The 20,320-nt window shown below is 33.7% G+C and overlaps 1 long non-coding RNA gene across 1 annotated transcript; it reads left to right on the forward strand.

The window, feature by feature from the left end:
- The first annotated feature begins 1,351 nt into the window (after positions 1–1,351).
- Positions 1,352–4,248, forward strand: LOC128548418 (uncharacterized). Its single transcript, XR_008367025.1, has 3 exons — positions 1,352–1,436; positions 2,903–3,044; positions 3,970–4,248. It is a non-coding gene; the product is annotated as an uncharacterized LOC128548418 (long non-coding RNA).
- Positions 4,249–20,320: the final 16,072 nt, after the last annotated feature.

Genomic DNA, 20,320 nt, shown 5'->3' on the forward strand with positions numbered 1-20,320 from the left:
GGACCGCGACTGGACTCGGACATGACGTTATCACTATGGCGACCGGATATGAAAATAATTCTGCTAAAATATGTCTGAAGAAATCAATAGAAATTCTTATGCTATTAGATATCTTGTCATGAAAATGCTAGTGGTATACACTTTTTAAAAGATATATTTAATCAGTTGTAACTGTTTAACTTGCACCATACCCATCTAATTTACAATACTTTACACGTGGCTGCTACCTCTCCATATTCATTTACGACTGAATTTGAAATACTAAAATATTATTTCAGAAAGTTACACAAAATATAACACGCAATAAGGGAATACAAAGTACCAAAAACTTGCGTTAAACTGGTACCTAGAATGAAAGAAATTTGATGAAAATTCAGTTCTAATCAATGTCTATTCTCTAACAATTATTAGATTATGTGCAGTTAGCATGTATTGTTTAGCCATTCCATTGTAATTTCAATCCAATTAGAATATATCCAACAAGCAGAAGTTTAATGGAAACGTTTCATACAAAACAAATGTTCTTAATCATTCAAATTTACTGATATTATTACTATTATTACTATATTCCTTTAAACTTGACCTGTCAGGGCCAATCAGTATCTTTCACCTCAGCCCCGCAACAACTTCACTATTTACATGCAACATTATTTATAAACGTACATAGTTTAACATGGACATTCTGCAACTACATTCAACTAGCTGAAGAATGGCATCAGGAGCAGGTGGTTATATTGTCATAACTGGAACAAATGAATAATGTTATTCACATTCTTCCATCCTTCCTTCTTTGCAACAGCGAGTGTATCTCTACATATCCCCTATGTTACTCTGATTACAATTTTCACTGTAAGGTGTCACCCCGGTATAGAAGTACTTCCGGGTCGTTGTATCCTAGAAAGTAGTTCTTTGAAATTTTGAAGTTCCCAATTTAACGCTATCCCTACTTTGACATGTTATATTCCAAATGTATTTATTGATACTGTGTACATTTTTTGTCATTTCTGATGTCTTTAACAGTTGTTTTATGTGTGTTTTTCAGGATTACATTTCTGTGCGGAAGGATTAAAAAACTACACCAGACTGGTGGCCATGACAGATGTCAGTGGGAAATTTAAACATGGACTAGATACTTTGATGTGTAGCAAAAAAGTTCATCGTTGATGGTGGTGTTTTTCTGTGATATATTGCTGGGATAGTATTACTCTTTAGAAATACAGAGCTGTCAATGCTGCAATTTTGTTGTGAAATTCACAATCCATGTCCAAAAGTGTTTTTTTACTATACAGCAAAGAAGGAGAAATTGTACCGGGCCGACACCTATATGGCAAATTCAGAAAGTGGAATATCTCAGCAACCATAGGGTTTCAGTCAGAAACTTCACACACTAGTAGCTGATAACAATACAAATCAGTGGCTAAAAGGATATTTCTAAGGTTTGTGAAATTTTAATTTATTCAAATTTTAAAAATTCAGTAGTTGAAATTTTTTGAAATTTGAGTAATAGTTGTCTCCTCTGATTTGTCAGTCTTCTTCTATAGTGCAAAGACACTGAACAAGCAGGAAGCTTTAAAAAGGCTATATAAAAAGAAGACACATAGTTTTTCACTTTAATTTTAAGAAAAAAATATAAATTTAAATTTCTTAAATTTTAAAAAAAAAAATTCTCTTTCGCATAGCTTCTCTTTTCCGAAGAATTTATAAGTATATATATGTGAACATGTTACATAGTGCCGCAGTAGACCATGGATGAACAGTGTCGTATGCGTGGAAGCTGTACATTTTGGACCGGATGGGTTTATAAATGAGGCTATAGTCGGTTTCGTAACAGGAGTCGGAGAGACTGATTGCTTGTCGGGCCTGGATCTTGAACCGGTCGCGGTGTTATTACACTGATGTTAAAGCCAGTCAGCAGGCGTCTCATATATGATATAAAGAAATTGCGTGAATGTTCGTTCCCTTGCGTATGAGACGCATAACTAATATTACACGAAATAATTATTTTTCTCATTTCAGTCAATCCAATGTGCTACCGCATTTTGGCATTGAAGGACATTGCTTACCGGTGTGCCGAGTGCATTTGTCGGCATATTAATGTATAACAAGTTTTCTTTACACTGACAGGACATTGGTTGTATTACACAGGAATTACATGGAGGTTGCTTCAGTGTGATAAAATAGTTGTTGTTGTTGTTGTTTGGTATTATTTTATTTATTCATTTGTTTTTTCAGTTTAGAACATATTCCGAGCTTTCAGCTTCAGCCCGCATCAGGCCGTCGTCAGATACATTCTGCCTTGAATGGGAATGCTTCTATTCTGATTTGCTTTTCAGGTTCACAACGCAGGTCTGTGTTACTAAGAAAATATTTAACGGGGCTGATTTCCTGGGTCGGCCTCGTGCAGTTTCCTTAATATGTATTTGTCCTGGTACCGACTGGAAACACACTTGACGGTATTTGTATTTCAGTTTTGCTCGATTCATTCTACTTCATTCTTTAGATAGGACTTTTCCTGTTGGACTTTTATTCATGTTTTTCTGTATGTTGTTTTTTCATAGCATTTATGTGTTTCAATTCTTTTAAATGTGCATTTCAGATACTTTGTTGTCTGTGCTGAAAGAGGTTGTCTGGTAATAGTTATTTTAATATTCTTTTCACTGTTTCAGCTAACATATATGTAGAAAATTATTCAGTGCAGTGTTTTAATGACAGACTTCCTGTAAAGTTCCTGAACCAGTTGATATCAGAATGATAAAGAAATGATAGATGGTACCAATCTGTGAATATTATGTCACTTTTTTCTATAGGTGTTCCTGATCACAATTAGAACTATACACACACACTCAGCTGTTTCTCAAGAAAGGCCGACACCGGTTCACAATCTTTCTTTTGTCATTTGCAGGCGATGAATTCCATATGTCAGAAGGAAATTTAGAATCGTACAACCAGTCAGCAGCTACCCATAAACCAGACCAACCTATTAAGTCGAGCGGGCAGAAGCTGTGATTCCCAGTGTAACACCGCAGAATGACGGCTAGTTTTCGGTAAGCGATTTACATGTTCCACCGGTGCATTGCCCTCTGGTCCTAATGTCTTTAGTCAGAACTGTAGCCTAAAATGTCAGTAACTGCTGACAGTTTCAGGGTACCCTGAGCTGTGTCTGGACTCAGTTGGAGTTCTTGACCTTCCGCACTTGCCTGCTTCCAAGATGGCGCGGATCGGCTTGCATTTGGCGTTTCAGGCATTGTTCGGTTTAGCCGAAGAAATAATTCATTTTAAGATAGACTGTGATGTATTGATCTGTTTTACTTCCAGTAATTGTCATAAATATAATCACATATTGGTCTTTGCTTGTGGGTTTTGGTCTTTCAATCATTAAAAGTTTCACTTTTCTGCAATTGTAGTGGGTAAATTATGCATTATTACTAAAATTGCATATTTTTAAAGTAAATACTCATTTTGATACATCATTTTTTCAAAATAAATAAGCTTAAAGTTACATAAAACATACTATAAGCATTAACTAGTGATATCACAGTTGATTTCATGAAAATCTGATTGAAATTTTCAGAAGGAAGGCAAATTTTGTAATGTGCCTCTTTTCTTCAAAATTCCGGTTTCGACCCAATTTCTCCGCAAAGTAGGTCTAATGTTTGAAATGTTTCTGCGGGACAAAATTTTCTTTGCGATGACAATTGTCTTGTGTAACTTTTCTCGCAAAACCCTAAGTTACAAGATTTTATGGGAAAAATTTGGCTAAATTAAAAATTTGATAAGATTTAGGTGTCACCCGGTATAGAAGTACTTCCGGGTCGTTGTATCCTAGAAAGTAGTTCTTTGAAATTTTGAAGTTCCCAATTTAACGCTATCCCTACTTTGACATGTTATATTCCAAATGTATTTATTGATACTGTGTACATTTTTGTCATTTCTGATGTCTTTAACAGTTGTTTTATGTGTGTTTTTCAGGATTACATTTCTGTGCGGAAGGATTAAAAAACTACACCAGACTGGTGGCCATGACAGATGTCAGTGGGAAATTTAAACATGGACTAGATACTTTGATGTGTAGCAAAAAAGTTCATCGTTGATGGTGGTGTTTTTCTGTGATATATTGACTGGGATAGTATTACTCTTTAGAAATACAGAGCTGTCAATGCTGCAATTTTGTTGTGAAATTCACAATCCATGTCCAAAAGTGTTTGTTTTACTATACAGCAAAGAAGGAGAAATTGTACCGGGCCGACACCGTAAATCAACGTCCTAACAACGCCTTGGAACGGTCAGTTGCAAAACAACGCAAGTGTAATTAAATCAGTTAATTCTGCTGAAATTATCGCACTCTATATCGTTTACATAACACATAAAAGCTTGATGCTGCACGCAATAGTTAATTAAATGCACGATATGTGAAACACAAAAATGATGGTGATAATAATTATAAGAAAAGGATAATGGGGTCCATTCAATATTATCATAATCTGTCTGATCTCTCTGTCGTGGGGGCTTTGTCTCATTCTGTCCTGGTTAGATTGCTCTGTGTCTGTACTAGTAGAGGATGAATTATGCGCCCTGTGTGGCTGCATTGAACTATGTAAAGCGCCTTTGAACGTGAAATTGATTATGAAAAGGGCGCTATATAAATCTGGTATAATAATAATAAACGAATTCCGCATAAGCTTTGCTCGAGGGCGTGAGGGGTGTTTTACATTTCTCAACCTCTCGTGAACAAACTAAGTCAAATCAACTCTTCTATTATTTTGCTTAGACGCATTTTATGCTTCAAAGGGCTTACATAAAGAGAACGATAAATATTATAATGCAAAATTGTAATAAACTTACAGACTTCGGCAAAAATAATTATTAAAAGTTTTACTAACAAATACTTATTCCATAATAAACAAAGTCAAACGGGAAATGCAACATATAAAAACGCGGACACACATACATCACTCCACACAGTCACCTGGAAATAAGATAACATGTAAATGCATAAAACTGCACACCGACGGAGTGAGAACAAAAGAGGGCATTAATAAATGCACAAAAATAACAGACACAAAAATACTTGAAGAAAGGAAATAGCCATGAGCTGCATTAGAATGGTCACTAACAAAACCACTTTCCATATTTCCTAGAAAAAATCATTGACCTATTGATTTAAGGTATTAGCTGGTTTGTGATAAATTAAGTTACTTGGTGTAGAAAAAAGTTATTACAGAAAGTAAAATTCCCATTTTCCACTTTCTGTCCAGTATAAAATCGATGTAATTTGGCTTCGAGCGTTCTGTGGTGTCTATAAAAATTGCCTTCATCTGCATTAATCAATAATGGTTATATCACTGAAGAAAATGGTTTCTAGTACGTCAAAGATATTATTTGTAGATCCATCTTTAGGCTTCGGTGAACAGAGTTGTGAGAGTAATATTTTCATTTCCTTTTCGTATAAACAGTGTAGAATATTAAAACATGCATGTGAACTAACGTAATCAAAGCTAGCATTTGCTACTTAAATTTCAACTAAATAATACTAGAAGTAATCAGGAAATGTCCACATGCAACTGAAGAATGGAACTCAAGTCAACTTTGACGAAAGTAGAGAATAACTGTCTTTAGAGCTACAGTTTGTTCACAACACGCGGGTAGATGTACAAAGTAGATGGTACATGATATGCAATGTCCTTTCCTGAGTCAGCAATAAGCCACGTGTATTGAAATAAAAAGATACATCTTACTACACAAGGTCTGTCTGATATCAGGTAGATACAAACCAGCTTTCTTTGTCACCTGCTGCATTAAATGTATTTTGATAATTTAGCATACTGTTTCAGAATTTTATTTTTAAAAACGGATTATATAGACGTATAGAATGGTTCTACTTAGATCTGAATTTTATTTTTGTCTATGTCCTATAGATTTGAATTGTATTATTTTATTCACACCAAACAACGTCAAACATTTTCCTAGGCTATAAATTGTCTAAAAATACTTCAAAATGTGACCTAAATTGATATCATTTTACACTAGCCTTACTTTTTCTTCTCATACGATAAAGTAGGGTGTGGTTTAGTTTACCATTTACCAGTTTATACCCCACAGTGTTTTTGTCACTGACCGTTCCAAGCTGTTTCCAAATAATCTTCTTTTTTTTATGTCGGAGTTAACGTTGCGCCGACACAATTATAGGTCATAATTATGGCAACTTTCCAGCTTTGCTGGTGGAGGCAGACCCCAGGTGCCCCTCCGTGCATTATTTCATCACGAACGGGTACCTGGGTAGAACCACCGACCTTCCGGAAGCCGGCTGAATGTCTTCCTCACATGAAGAATTCAACGCTTCGAGTGAGGCTCGAACCCACATCAGTGAGGGGCAAGTGATTTGAAGCCAGACCTTAACCACTCGGCCACGGAGGCCCCTAATAAACTTCTTCATGTGTTCGTTTAGTTCACGTCAGTATTAAGTTGCAAATGAATACGATGGTGAGATTCTAGTTCGATACATTATAGCCGCGTCTTTTCTTTAGAATAAAAGGACATAAACTGTATTGGAATGAACCATTCAGTCGCTTATCTTTTTTTCAGCAACACAACTACCGAACTTGTTTAAAGGCCAAAATTGACATTATTAGACATTGTGGGTCTGTTCTACTAATTGTCTGAGTCGTGAATATATGTGGTTTGGATTTCTTAAGCACAAAAATAGCAGGGTTATTGGATGAATCTGGAGATAGATTATATGAATATTGTCGTGAAAAATGACGTTTCTGTCTGGAATATAGTAAAATACCAAACATAGGAAATGTGAAACTGTGAGGAGAATCTCTAGAGTACTGACTGTAACAAATATATTACTTTAGTAAGGGCTTTAGCAAGATATATATACTAGAAACAGAATAGTTAATAGATATCGTCAATGGATACGTAAAGACCAAAATGGGGACGAGTTGACTGGGAGACGAGTTGACTAGGGGACGAGTTGACTTTAAATTGTGTACGGGAGATAAATCTGTATCAAAGTGGCAGAGTTGACAGGTCTGTAGTTAAACTCTGCCGCAGTTTCACTACCCAGGGGATTCAGGTTTATGACGTAAGCTTTTTTCCACAGGAGTTGCAACGGATTATACTGTATAACAATACAGATCAGAGCACCTGCACACCCCTTAAGAAAATATTATCTATTCAATTTGAAATCCTCTGGAATTTTTCATCCACCAATCAAAATGTACAGTTTTAATCAGCTGTTAATGACCTTCTGCCCAGATATTTACAGGAAATAAAGGTGAAATCAATAGCGGCCTGTGGTCACAAGTATGTTATCAAAAATGCTTCTAGTATATAGAAGATGGTCTATGTTATAAAATACAGAAAAACATGATGAAGAAATAAACAATAGAATACTTCCTAAATTATTATTTGTTAAATTTGGACTATTTCATTGTTTTCACGTTTTGGTGGAAAGATATCATCTATTGGTTCCAAACAAACGGCCGGTGTGTTTAGTTTTGATATTATTTTACCTGAGCCAAAATTGGTAAAGTGAAGTCAGGTGACCTGCGCTTTAATATATTTTCAATGTTTATTACAGACATACAAATGATTCACATTATTGACCGATCTATTGATTGGAACTAGGTTAACCCGAAATGAATTTCAATTTTATTCCATGGTCATACTTTATTTTACCTCAAATATTGTTTCTTGAAAAGTTACAGAAAATGTTTTGTAAGTCTCAGTTTTAACCTTTTTTCTTATGAGTCTTGTTTCACACATAAATAGAAGACTTGCAAAGATTTCTTGGCATATGATGGTATTTTTTAAGTGCATTAACAATTTATGCTATGTTATTTTGAAAATTTAAAAGTAAATGACCAAATCCTAGATATAAGTTCTCATAATACATGTTCTGTAAATATAAGCTGTAGTGGCTTAAATCTTGAATTGGTTGAACAGCTTTAAGTTTAAACGTGTTAGGACGATTCGTATCAATATTAAAGTTCCATAAGGCTTATAATTTTATGTCAAATACAGATAAAGACATTATCCATTAAGATGAAATGCATATTATCACTACTTTTAAATTACACATGAACTTATCCAGTTAAATCTATAAAGGGAGGTAATGATAAACAATTGAATCACTAATATTTTCCACTATGGTTATCAATATTCAAATTTTGACAACTACATCAAAAACAATTAGAATCAGAAAAAATATATGGTTATAACCAAAATTGCGGCAACCAATTTATAAACAAAAGCATTATGAGCATTTAACGAATACAATGTGGGTTTGTGATTGCCACTAGACATAATAAAGAATTTGTCACAAAATTTCAACTTTTGTATTTTTTGTATTTTTATGTGATAGTGACTTCAGAGATTTTCTCAGAGAACTGACTGTAATATATATTATCATGATATTGGACATACGATATTGACTGGCTATATTCAAAATTTTAAAAATGAAAAATAAAAAAAGATATTTCATAGTCTAGGAGCTAGTCTAGTTTATGATATACAACGGCGTGAAAGCGGTATCGCAATTGAAAGATCTTGAACTAGATCTTGGTTATTACCTGTTTCAGAACCAAGAAAATTTTAAAGTTCTAAATTGCTTTCTTTAAAGCACAAAATACATGAATGACATTGTTAATATATGTTTATCATAAAAACAATCTCATAATTGCCGTTTCAGTTGAAAAGAAAAAGTATAGAATAATTAAATACTATAAATTCACTTGTAGCTGATACGCACCATGTTGATTATCAACTATAATTCGTATATTACAGGCATTTATGAATAAGTGCACTATGGGTATATGATTCTTCTATGAAAAATTGTGCTGGGGATGGAGAATATTTGTCTCTTAATGTTTTGTGTATGCAAGTATGTTGTAAGCGTTAGCCCCGTAACTGAATCGTTGATTTCAATACTTGCGTAGCCAATTGCACATGTAACAAATACTTGTTGTTTTACTTATTGCTACTGTTTAGAATAAAACGTTTTATTTATTCGCATGGGTTGATCCAATGCGAGAAAATCATCTACTTACAATGTTATTCCCATGCTTGTTTCTCAATACTTCAGACTTGAATAATTTCATTCCCTAGTGAATGAATAAGCCGCCGAGATCCTTTTGAGAAAGGAGGAGAACTATGCCACAATATCCAAATTCTAATAACGATACGGAGAAAATACGACCCTAATGGGAATAATATTTTTCCCTAAGAATAATTACAAAATACATTAATGGCACCATAAACAATAATCTACAAACAATTTCAAAATAACATTTGTTAACGTTCTATCTAATTGAAACTGAATCTCTAGCTGCGATCAATCAATGCACAGCCCTCAGTTTTCTTGAGAGGTGCTTCTTTCACGGAAAGCATTTATTTAACAATGCCTGCCCATCACGATTGCAGAAATACATAATATACCAGCTGTTTGCTGAAATATATCGTATTCTTTTCAGAACAGTACAAATAACAAATAGCTATTTTTACTGGGTGTCAACAGCTAATGATGACTCGCGTGTTTATTTCATTCAGACAACAGACCTATATAGTTTGACTTTTGCTTCCAAAAAAAGTCCTATGATCAACGCTTGATTACTGTTAACTTTTCCAGAAATAAAATCGAAAAAAGAACAAGAATTTTTTTCTTATTACTGTTATTCGAAATTACGAGATATATGTGTAAGATGTGCTTCCTCCACCGATTAACTTGTGTCTGTTATAAATCAACAATATTAAGTCGGGGCAAAAGTTACTGATTTATACACACGTTTCTCTGGGCTGTTGAATTGAAATTTTGGATAATGTTTTGTTATTACAAATAACAGAGTTAATACTTATAAACAGAAACCTTGACCTTAAATATGTTATTCTGGCCTAAAATATTTAAAACATGATGATGTATGAATTATCGAACATGGATAATTATGTGTTGATATTACTGTAGTTGTGATGTCTTAGATTTCTTGGATTCAGTGCGGTTATATTTGCTGGTCCATTCATCGGTATATATTATGTTTGTTTGTTTGTTTGTTTTGGGTTTAACGCCGTTTTTCAACATTATTTCAATCATGTAACGGCAGGTAGTTAATGTAACCAGTGTTCCTGGATTCTGTACCAGTACGAACCTTTTCTCAGCAAGCAACTGCCAACTTCCCAACAAGAATCAGAGGTGGAGGACGAATGATTTCAGACACAATGTCTTTTATCATATAGTCACGGAGAACATACGCCTCGCCATGGTCTCGAACTCACGACCCCGAGATCCGTACCGTAGATCTGCTCTCTTCATATTTATGCAACAATAGAATTCCGTTTAAGCCGGTAAGGAGGCGTTGTGATATTACACTCCTCACGAGTAGACTCATTTGGACCGTGTCTTACTTAGTCACATTCCATGCATCCAACGGATCGTCTTGTAGTTTTTATTAAATGTACCTCACTTTAAAAGTTCAAAACGACGAAATACATCTTGAATAACTCACGAACGCTGAAAGTAACATTATAAGATGGAGAAATAGAATATCCTTTATTCATACCAATTAAAACAGAGAGCGGCGAAACCAGTTACCTACGGATAAAACAATACTGTCTGAACGGACTGTTAGTTTAGTTTTGTACTAGAAATGGAACAGTAACACACGATAATTATTTGTATTAAAGCCTATATTTGTTTTTGTGCTAACGGCTAACAACCTTGTTTGCTTATAACTGAAGCACTGACAAAGGAAATGGGTGAGTCTTCTCGTATTTTGCTAGCAGACAATTAGTTTAATTATTCACTTTGAAAATATATAGCATGACAGCATGGTAAGCCATAAGACATTTTCTTGTCAGACACACTTATGAATAAAACTAGAATAGACTGATTTAGAGAACAATTTCTTCTACTTCGTAAATTGTATTATGTACAGCTGGGTTTTAAAGTCAGACATAAGTCAGTTTGCAAGATGATATAAACATTTATAGTGACAATGAAAATGCATAACCTTTAAAATACTACTAGTGCATCTGCACATTTATCAAGCTGTTGTGAAAATTTACGTTTGTGATAATGTTCTTCTTGCCTGCATTTGCCATATAACAATATTATCAAAAACAGTCTAGTCTGAATTAAGATAATTGGTCAAACAAACACACATCATTTGTAGTCAAGGATAAAGGATATAAAGTAACAATGTGTCATCTAACAAAACAATGATTTACAGACACACAATTAAAAGGTTGATACCTGACGAATCCTCTCATCAGTTGGATACAACATATACAGCATGATTAGTTGAGCCGCGCCATGAGAAAACCAACATAGTGGCTTTGCGACCAGCATGGATCCAGACCAGCCTGCGCATCCGCGCAGTCTGGTCAGGATCCATGCTGTTCGCTTTCAAAGTCTATTGCAATTAGAGAAACTGTAAGCGAACAGCATGGATCCTGACCAGACTGCGCGGATGCGCAGGCTGGTCTGGATCCATGCTGGTCGCAAAGCCACTATGTTGGTTTTCTCATGGCACGGCTTAGTTGTGTATTGGCTTTACGACCATGTTCCATAAGTCTCCAAATGTAGACAATTGAATCAATCAATCGTCTGCATGAAAAGTTGCCGTTAAAATCACTTTGTATTCTGCATAATCTAACGTATCCTGGTCAATTTCGTCTTATTATACGCGCGATTTTCTGTTAATACTTGCAATAATTGTAAATGAAGATTAATGTTATTTCACACAGCATGTCTGATCAGGTTCCAAAGCATTAGCAAGAATTCCAAAGTCATTCGCGTGTATAAGATTTTGCGTTTAAAAGACATATATGAACTACATGATTCTAATGGATATTTTAGCGTAAAAAAGCAATTACTGAGGCCTGATTCAAACGTTCTATGTTTTACAAAACCAGAGCTGTGAATGACTCCTAGGTTGTATTGTGTCATTGTTGATATGAAATGGCACGCATAAAACTTGTTGTTTTTAAAGAAAATTGCAGTTGTTATGTTGTTAACTGTAATATTTAATAGACCTGTCTTTAAACAATATACATAAAACTTGAAGGTAATATTATTATATCAGAAGTACTGTTTTAGGGGAAATTTATAAATCTTTTTCTGAAACTTAGCAAAAGATAATAGGCAAGGGTAGATTTCTTGGAAGCACAGAGCACCTAAAACACAGCCTCAGAGCCACGCATTAGTAAAATAGGCTCCCAACAAAAAGAAGCTGTGATGGAAAAAATATACAGACGGGTTGCTTCAAACATCTAACAAGTACATATTACTTTATGTGAAATATAGATAGAGGGTGAGAAAGTGGTAAATTGTGGGGTTTGAAGAGGAAAGAAGAACAAGGATGAAAATACAAAGGGAATGCTACGTTCTTTAATAACAGTCACACTACAACGTAAGCGCTGACACTCGTATGCCTCAATCAAACACACAACCATGCCCAACTAAATAACATAGAAAACAGACAAAGATCTCAATCATGTACAGTAACTACAATACATCTTGCCATTAGGCACGAGCTTGACATGAAAACAAAAAGCTTTCTTAGAAAGCAATCTGTCTTACCTTATTATGTTCAATCATTGACAATCTGCCAAAATATAGGTCAATATTTTAAGCCTAGTAGTTTTGACATGAGTGATGTTTTATATCCAAAAATAGATACAAAGTGAGAATACTAAATGTTATATACGTCTGTCAAATTTCTATTTAGTATATCCTGACAAGATGACATGTCATGATATGCGACATATCGTCAGCCTTTTTGGGCTAAATGTTACAAAAGTATTCGCATATTGCCTTTTATCAATTCTTAAATGACTTCTGATATGTGTATCCAGTCTTAACCAAAATCTTTATCCTACTGAAGATATAATAAATCTGTCTACATTTGAGCCGTGCCATGAGAAAACCAACATAGTGGGTTTGCGACCAGCATGGATCCAGACCAGCCTGCGCATCCGCGCAGTCTGGTCAGGCTCCATGCTGTTCGCTTTTAAAGCCTATTGGAATTGGAGAAACTGTTAGCGAACAGCATGGATCCTGACCAGACTGCGCGGATGCGCATGCTGGTCTGGATCCATGCTGGTCGCATACCCACTATGTTGGTTTTCCCATGGCGCGGCTCATTTAATTTGCGTTTTAAAAATACGTTTAAGTATTTTATTGTTTAACATTAGCTGTTAGACAGAAAGCAATTAGAAAGCATGAAAAAATAGTATATCGTAAAGCCACGTGACTACAATTTTCGTTAACTATTTTACGTACTCGCTGTTTGCAAATTTTAGATTCCCATGGGTTATAACTTTCGTTAGATATTTCATGCATGTTTCCAATATTTTATAATAATCTTTAGTGTTTTTATACGCCCGTCTCTTAAAGAGCGGGGCGTATTATGTGAATACCCTTGGCGGCGGGCGGCGTGCGATCGGCGTCCAAGGCATGTTTGCTCTCTAAGTCGAACAGTTTTCATCCGATCTTTACCAAACTTGCTGACAATGTTTGTGGGCATAATATCTCGGCCAAATTTACCCGAAAAGCGAATTTAGCCTTGTCCGCTCTCTAAATTGAACAGTTTTCATCCTACGGGCGTATTTTTGACACTCTTGTTGTTAATGTACCAAAAACTAAGTCGTTTTGCTTTTTTAACGTACATTTAAGTGAAACGGTCTAACGATGAAAATAGTTTTGATGATTTTTGCAGAGAATATGTTTCACTAAAGAAGGATACGGCACCATAATTTGCATCTTGAATATAATAACGGACCTACTGCTTTATGTCTGTATTACACAAACGGTTACAAAACTCTGAATTAGCTCTGATACACAAGATTAATTGATTACTTTATCTGACAACAAATATGACGTCAGAAATGATGTAGCGATGGCTTCTTGGTGTTCTGTGCGCCCGAATCTTAAATTTTGGCTAAGATTGACTTTTAAAATGAATTTTACAGAAAAAAATACGTAAGCTGAAATCAACTTCAGCAGCAAAAAATAAAGATAAATCATAAACAGTGAAAACAGAACTATAACATGACAGAAGGCATTTTCATTTTTTCTCAGTTGTGACTGCGCAAAGAGGTTAACTAAAAGATTTCTATAATTTATCGATTCAGGACAGGAACCTAATTAATACCTTCTGTACCACAGATTTACACATTATCTTGATCATCATTTATTGATATAAACAAAATTACAAAAAATACACGTTTGTAAATTTTTGTATTTCTGTATTTTTGATTATTTATTTTGTTTTTCTTGGGTTTGTAAAGAAGGAAAATGAAAGAAGCTTTCAAATGCAGTGTAGTCTGTTTACTAGATGTTTGTGTAAGATACATTTGAATAGATGTGAATCTGCAAACCAATCGCATAAAAGCCTTCAAGAGAGAGAGAGAGAGAGAGAGAGAGAGAGCTGTTTTCATTATTTATTTTCATTAGATATTGTATTACTATACATATTCTAAGCTATAAGTCATAACTAATTTCAGCAAAAAAAAAATGCAAATAAAATAAAGAAAATAGCTCTACTGAACAAAAAACACACAAACTGACCAATTTATTTTTTTCGCGCCATTTTCCTATTTAGTGTTTGTATGCCTAGTTTCAAAGTTAATAATTTTCAGGTCCTTTGGGAACATGAAGTTCATTCCATTTTACCATAACAGAATTCTGCTATAGCGTTGCACTTTTAATTACCTGTCACGAACAGACTCAATCAAATCGTTTGCCATTATTTTCCTTGGTTCCTTTCTTCGCTTCCACAGGATTTTCTTTCTTACATAGTACATTTTAAATTCATAACAAATAATCAGAATCCCTTAGGGTAAGAAATGTTTAGGAACCAAAGTATTGATAAGACAGTTTATAAATATTTTCTCCTGAACTAAGAACAGCAAGAGATTTATAGGTAATAAACACATTCTGGATGACCCTCATTACACTACGCAGTTGTCCAAAATACAAAATGCATGCCAATGCGTGTCGTCTGGATATTTGACCTTTCTACGAGAACACGCAAATGAAAATCATCAACAAGAGTTATCGTGTGTTTAATTGATAAATATTATTATTAGCACACTCATTATTTGTGAATTGAAATATGAAGTTAACGGATAGTATCTATAATCTACAAGTCACTCGGAATGTTCAGTTGTAATCTCAAATGCAGTGTGCGCAACGTTTTTGTTTGTTTGTTTTTGGTTTAACGCCGTGTTTCAACAGTATTTCAGTTATGTAACGGCGGTGGGCAGTTAACCTAACCAGTGTTCCAGGTCGATAAAATGATCATACACATTAAAAACATATGAAAATATTGAAACAAATCTTAGCAATGTTTACGAAAGTGGTCAGAAAGCATTTGAAGTAAACAATTCGATTACGAAATAAACGAACACAAAAACCTATATAAATTTTAATTTACGTCGAATATTCAATAAACTTCATACCCGTCATACTTATATAGTACACTTTTTATTGTTTAGATGATAAATATGTGCTGTTACACCGTGGAGAAAACAAACACGCCAGGCAATTAGTATCCTATACTGAACGGACTTGACAAGAAGCGTCGTTAACTTCAGGGCGTTATTTTGCGATAAGATACTTCGTTATATTTGGCTAATATCTTACCGTTTTCAGCACATTTTAGAAAGTTTCATAGGGAATATTGAGAATCTACATCGAAATAGGAATTTTCACTCAATTAAAATTGCGGCCATCGATAAACAGGTGCAATTACAAGAAATGAAAAAAGTTTGAATGAGTTACAGCAGCCTTTGATAACTAATGGATTTTATCATTTCTTCGATCAAATTAAGTCTAAAACCAGTGTCTAAGTAATATTCAAATGTAACAGAGAGCTCACATTTACAATATTTAGATGTTATAAACTTAACAAAATTGTAGCACAATTATACTTGTATATAAAATTAATCAACGTTTATCTGGTTTTCTAAAATGAATACACTTGACTTCGCGGCTGATATCCCGACTAGTGTTCAGTGCTGGGTGATATGCTTAAATTGATACTGTGTCCAGCAGTATCAACTTTTCATTTTCTATTACATCCGCCGTTCTTCGAAACAGAGAGTCAATGACGTCACCAATTTAGCAAAGTGGCTGAGGGTTATTGCTGCCGCTTTTTCGCTGATTTGTCGGCACTATTTCAAAATAGCTCGCAGCGTTTATTCTTGGGATATTAAGGAGAGCAACCTTTTTGCGAATGTTTAAACATGTTTCATCGATTCTGTGTGACTGGAACGCTGAGGAGAATATCAGTGAGGTTTAGTCTTGTTTATCAAAATACAGACATATTTATTAAGTCACTGAATTACTGGTATGTCAGTTTTTCTAAAGAACAAATACAGGCAAGTTAATTTGATTACACTCTTCTGTAAAAATTTATACTGTATGTCCCGTCTATGTTCAAACAATTCCTGAAACTTAAAACTTGAGCTACGTTACACTGAAAGTTTTATCATATGTTTTGAATTTCTGGTTTGAAATGAATAAGAAACTATCAGTCTATCAAAAAAGGTTGTAATTTTTCTTTTCTTTTTGTCGTATTTGTTTCACTCCTTGTCCATGACATTGACTAAAATACAGGTCAGAATAGTTTATGATCAAAGAAGAGTCTTCAGGACAAAAGCACTAATCTTTTAATGAATGTATGAATATAAACTTACGTTTTAGATGCGTTTTTTTCGTCGAAGTAATCTATGAACGAAACCAATTCAGTGGAAATATTGAAGCCTTGGACATACAGTCAGACATATTTGTAAACTTTGATATAACTAAAGAAGATATTATTTCCGGTGTCATTATACATTTATCAAATTTCTTACACATTAAAAGAAAATTGTTGTTGATGACATATCTTTTATTTTCAACAATGTCAGCATTTCATTTATTTTTCAACCACTTCTCAAAAACAAATCAAATTTACACATACACCAAAATTACATACACAAGCAGTTGTTTAACAAAACAAAAACGAGCAAAAATATTATCTATAGGGATACAGAACTGTAGATATTGACCTTTGACTAATGTATGGTCAAATATTAAACCAAATTAAAATTTGTTCCCAAAATATTACAAGAAAATGAAGTTATTATTTTTGGTAATAATTTTCGTGCCATTTAACGAAATTTATTCGTTTTTAAATTCTTGAGATTTGTGTGTACTTCTGTGACTTTTTAAAACTGGGTTGGGACAGTGGAATTACGAAAATGACATCATAGCAACACTCAATTTTGGTGAAGTTTCTATACGTTTCTAATAATACATTTTCTTAGATGTTTGAACAATTTCAAAAATGTACGACAAATGATATAAAAGTGATTCACAAAGATATCGATGGCGCATTAAAAGTTTTATTTAGTGCAACGTCATTAGATACAAGTAACTATACATATTACATAAAACGCTATATGTTATGAATATGTTATGAATTGTTGTTGATTTTTGTATCTAAAATAAATATGAAGTATCATCGAGTTGTAACATTTTTGTCTTATTTTCTATATTTCATCTGTGCATATCATTGGTGTCACGATAGTGTTTTGTTGTTTTTTTTTTTGTGTGTGTGTGTTTTTTTTTTTTTTTTTTTTTTTTAATTTAGAGGGCAGTCAGAATAGTATGACGGATACGTTACGTAGTTTTACGTTCAAAAACTGAAATAAGGTCACCAGTCGTTTGGAAAACGTGTTGCCATCTTTCTTGCAAAAAAGATGAAAAAGTTAAAAGTTCGTTGTTTGATTTTGCCTGTCTTTTCGTAGTCAACATATTTAAGCGTTTTACTTATGCACAAACATTTCTTAGTATAATTTGCTAAAGCTTCCAAATTCAGATCTTGTAAAAATTACTGTTCATACGTCACAATTATGTCGGCATAATATGAAAAACCATTTTTTCTTGGATGAAATCATTGTTCGTCGTTCAAATGTGAATTATTATATAACTCAGGCGGTGCCCTTTTTGGGATATATTATTTCATAAGTAAATGTTGTGAATTGACATTATTACATACTACTGGGAATTTATGAAGCACTTTACAGATTTTATTTTGTTGTTTCTGGTGTCCACTGTTGAAATATGATACGTTTATTTAAAAAAAAAAAACTCGACATATTACTCGAACACGTCTATTAATCAAGGTTTAAGACATGATTTTTGAGAAGTATGTATGGCGTTCTGGATACAATTTTCTTCAGAAGATTAACAATTATTGATTAATGCAGACGAAGACGCTAAGGACCCTTATATTACATTAATCGTATACTGGACAGAAAGCGGCAAATTGGAAAATTACTTCCCGTTATAACTTTATCGGACACAAAATAAAATAGCTGCTTTGAATCAATATGTCTATAAATGTGTGCAAAGGAAATTCGTGATTTACTTCGCTGTATCGTAATTAAAGCATATTATGTTAAATAAAGGGCATACATCTGAATATTTTCATTAGTTAGTCAGTCAATTCTCCCGATTGAACCTATACCAATTAACCGTCTAACATATATTACTTATAACGTTGAAATCTTTATAAACACAGTTCAATTGATAAAACTTTAGCTATTTCATTTTATTGTGTCATTTTGTGTTTAAATTTTTACCATAGCTAATAAACATTTCACATAAACTTCACGTTCTAAGAATTAGACTTATGTTAGAGAGCAAAAAAAATAATCTGATTTACTATTTCGCAAAAAAAAAAAACACTTTGTTTTCTGCCTTCTGCACAACAGTTTTGGTCATTTATTGGGATACCTCACAAAATCATTTAGTTTGTATATATGTCCGTTTTATGTATTACTGAGAGAGAACAGTTCTCGCCTAACGTGTGAGAAGAAGACATCAAAAATACCTGTTTTGAATAAATGTATATTTATATGAAATGTCATTACACTAGTTATAACGCGACTTTCTATATAAATAATTGACAACCTCCCAGATGAGGTCAAGGACGAATGACTTCAGTTACAGCGTTTTTTATCAAATCAGCAATGGAGAACATATGCCATACCAGAGGTTTGAAATCATGAACACTCGTTGCATTGTCTTGCGATCTGCTAAACTCAGTTATCGAATTTATTATAAAGACATAATGGAAATCACCAAGAACTTCCAGTCTCGCAGCGTCGCTAAGTATCGGTGGGGAATTGTAAAGGCAATTTCCATTACCGTATGATAAATTCTAATTCAGCGTGCCGTTTTACATAATTGTTTACTTGACCGCATTCCCTTTGCGACTTAGATTACTATATTACAATAAACGGGTCATTGAGTTTTATTTTGCAGTGAATCCATTTTATCTATATTTTTTTCTTCTGATGTCTGGACCTATTTTAAGAATTAACACTTTTGATATTTCATAACAACAACAATAATGATGATAATGATAATAATAATATTGATTTGATGATGATGATGATGATGATGATGATGATGATAATGACTATGATTATAAGAATAATGATTTCAATTATATTATTTTGAGAAGGTGACCTGTTTTATGTGTAACTTATTTCCAATATTGTCCTTCATGTAACATGTAAGTACACAGTGTCTACGACAATAACAGTAGCACAATTTTATATCTGGACAAAACACACTTAAACAATAAACAATTTGAACTTATCACTACAAGTAATAATTATTAATCATGAAAGTAGTACTTATTTTACATACATACAATTACCAATCATTCTTTTAACATTAACCTTTATCCAGTTAAATTTCTATAATGAACTTGTCCATCTTTCAATTTGGACAGTACCATTAACTGCAAAAAGGGGTGTTTACCAAAACAATACTGACTGAATGGCGAACAGTGCAGACCATGATCAGACTGCACGGATGTGCAGACCGGTCTTGGTCTGCGCTGGTCGCAAAAGCAGAATCAACTGCCGCCAGCAGGCTAAAGGTTAAAGATCATGTATCTGTAATGCAAAAATGTCCTGGAGACAATATGTGAAAATGCCGATAGAATAATAGAATGAAATTAAAATTTCAGCTTTAAGTTGTGCTCAAATGATTAATTATTTTGATATTTGATGTTTGATGAACTTTAGTTCTACACATATAGTGTGTTAATGTGCATTTCAAATAGTTTGTACATGGTTTCAACAGTGAAATATGGAAGAACTGAGACTGACTATAATTGTTGTGAGCAAAAATTAATAATTCAAACATATACTTTGCGAAAAGTTGAGGTCACATTTAAACAGCAGTACTGCATCTGTTTTTACAAGAGGGAAGATGTTTGCGATACCTATTTGTTTATTACACAAATTACTTTCTTTT

This window comes from Mercenaria mercenaria, chromosome 2 (genome assembly GCF_021730395.1).
Source record: "Mercenaria mercenaria strain notata chromosome 2, MADL_Memer_1, whole genome shotgun sequence".
NCBI classification, from domain to species: Eukaryota; Metazoa; Mollusca; class Bivalvia; order Venerida; family Veneridae; genus Mercenaria; species Mercenaria mercenaria.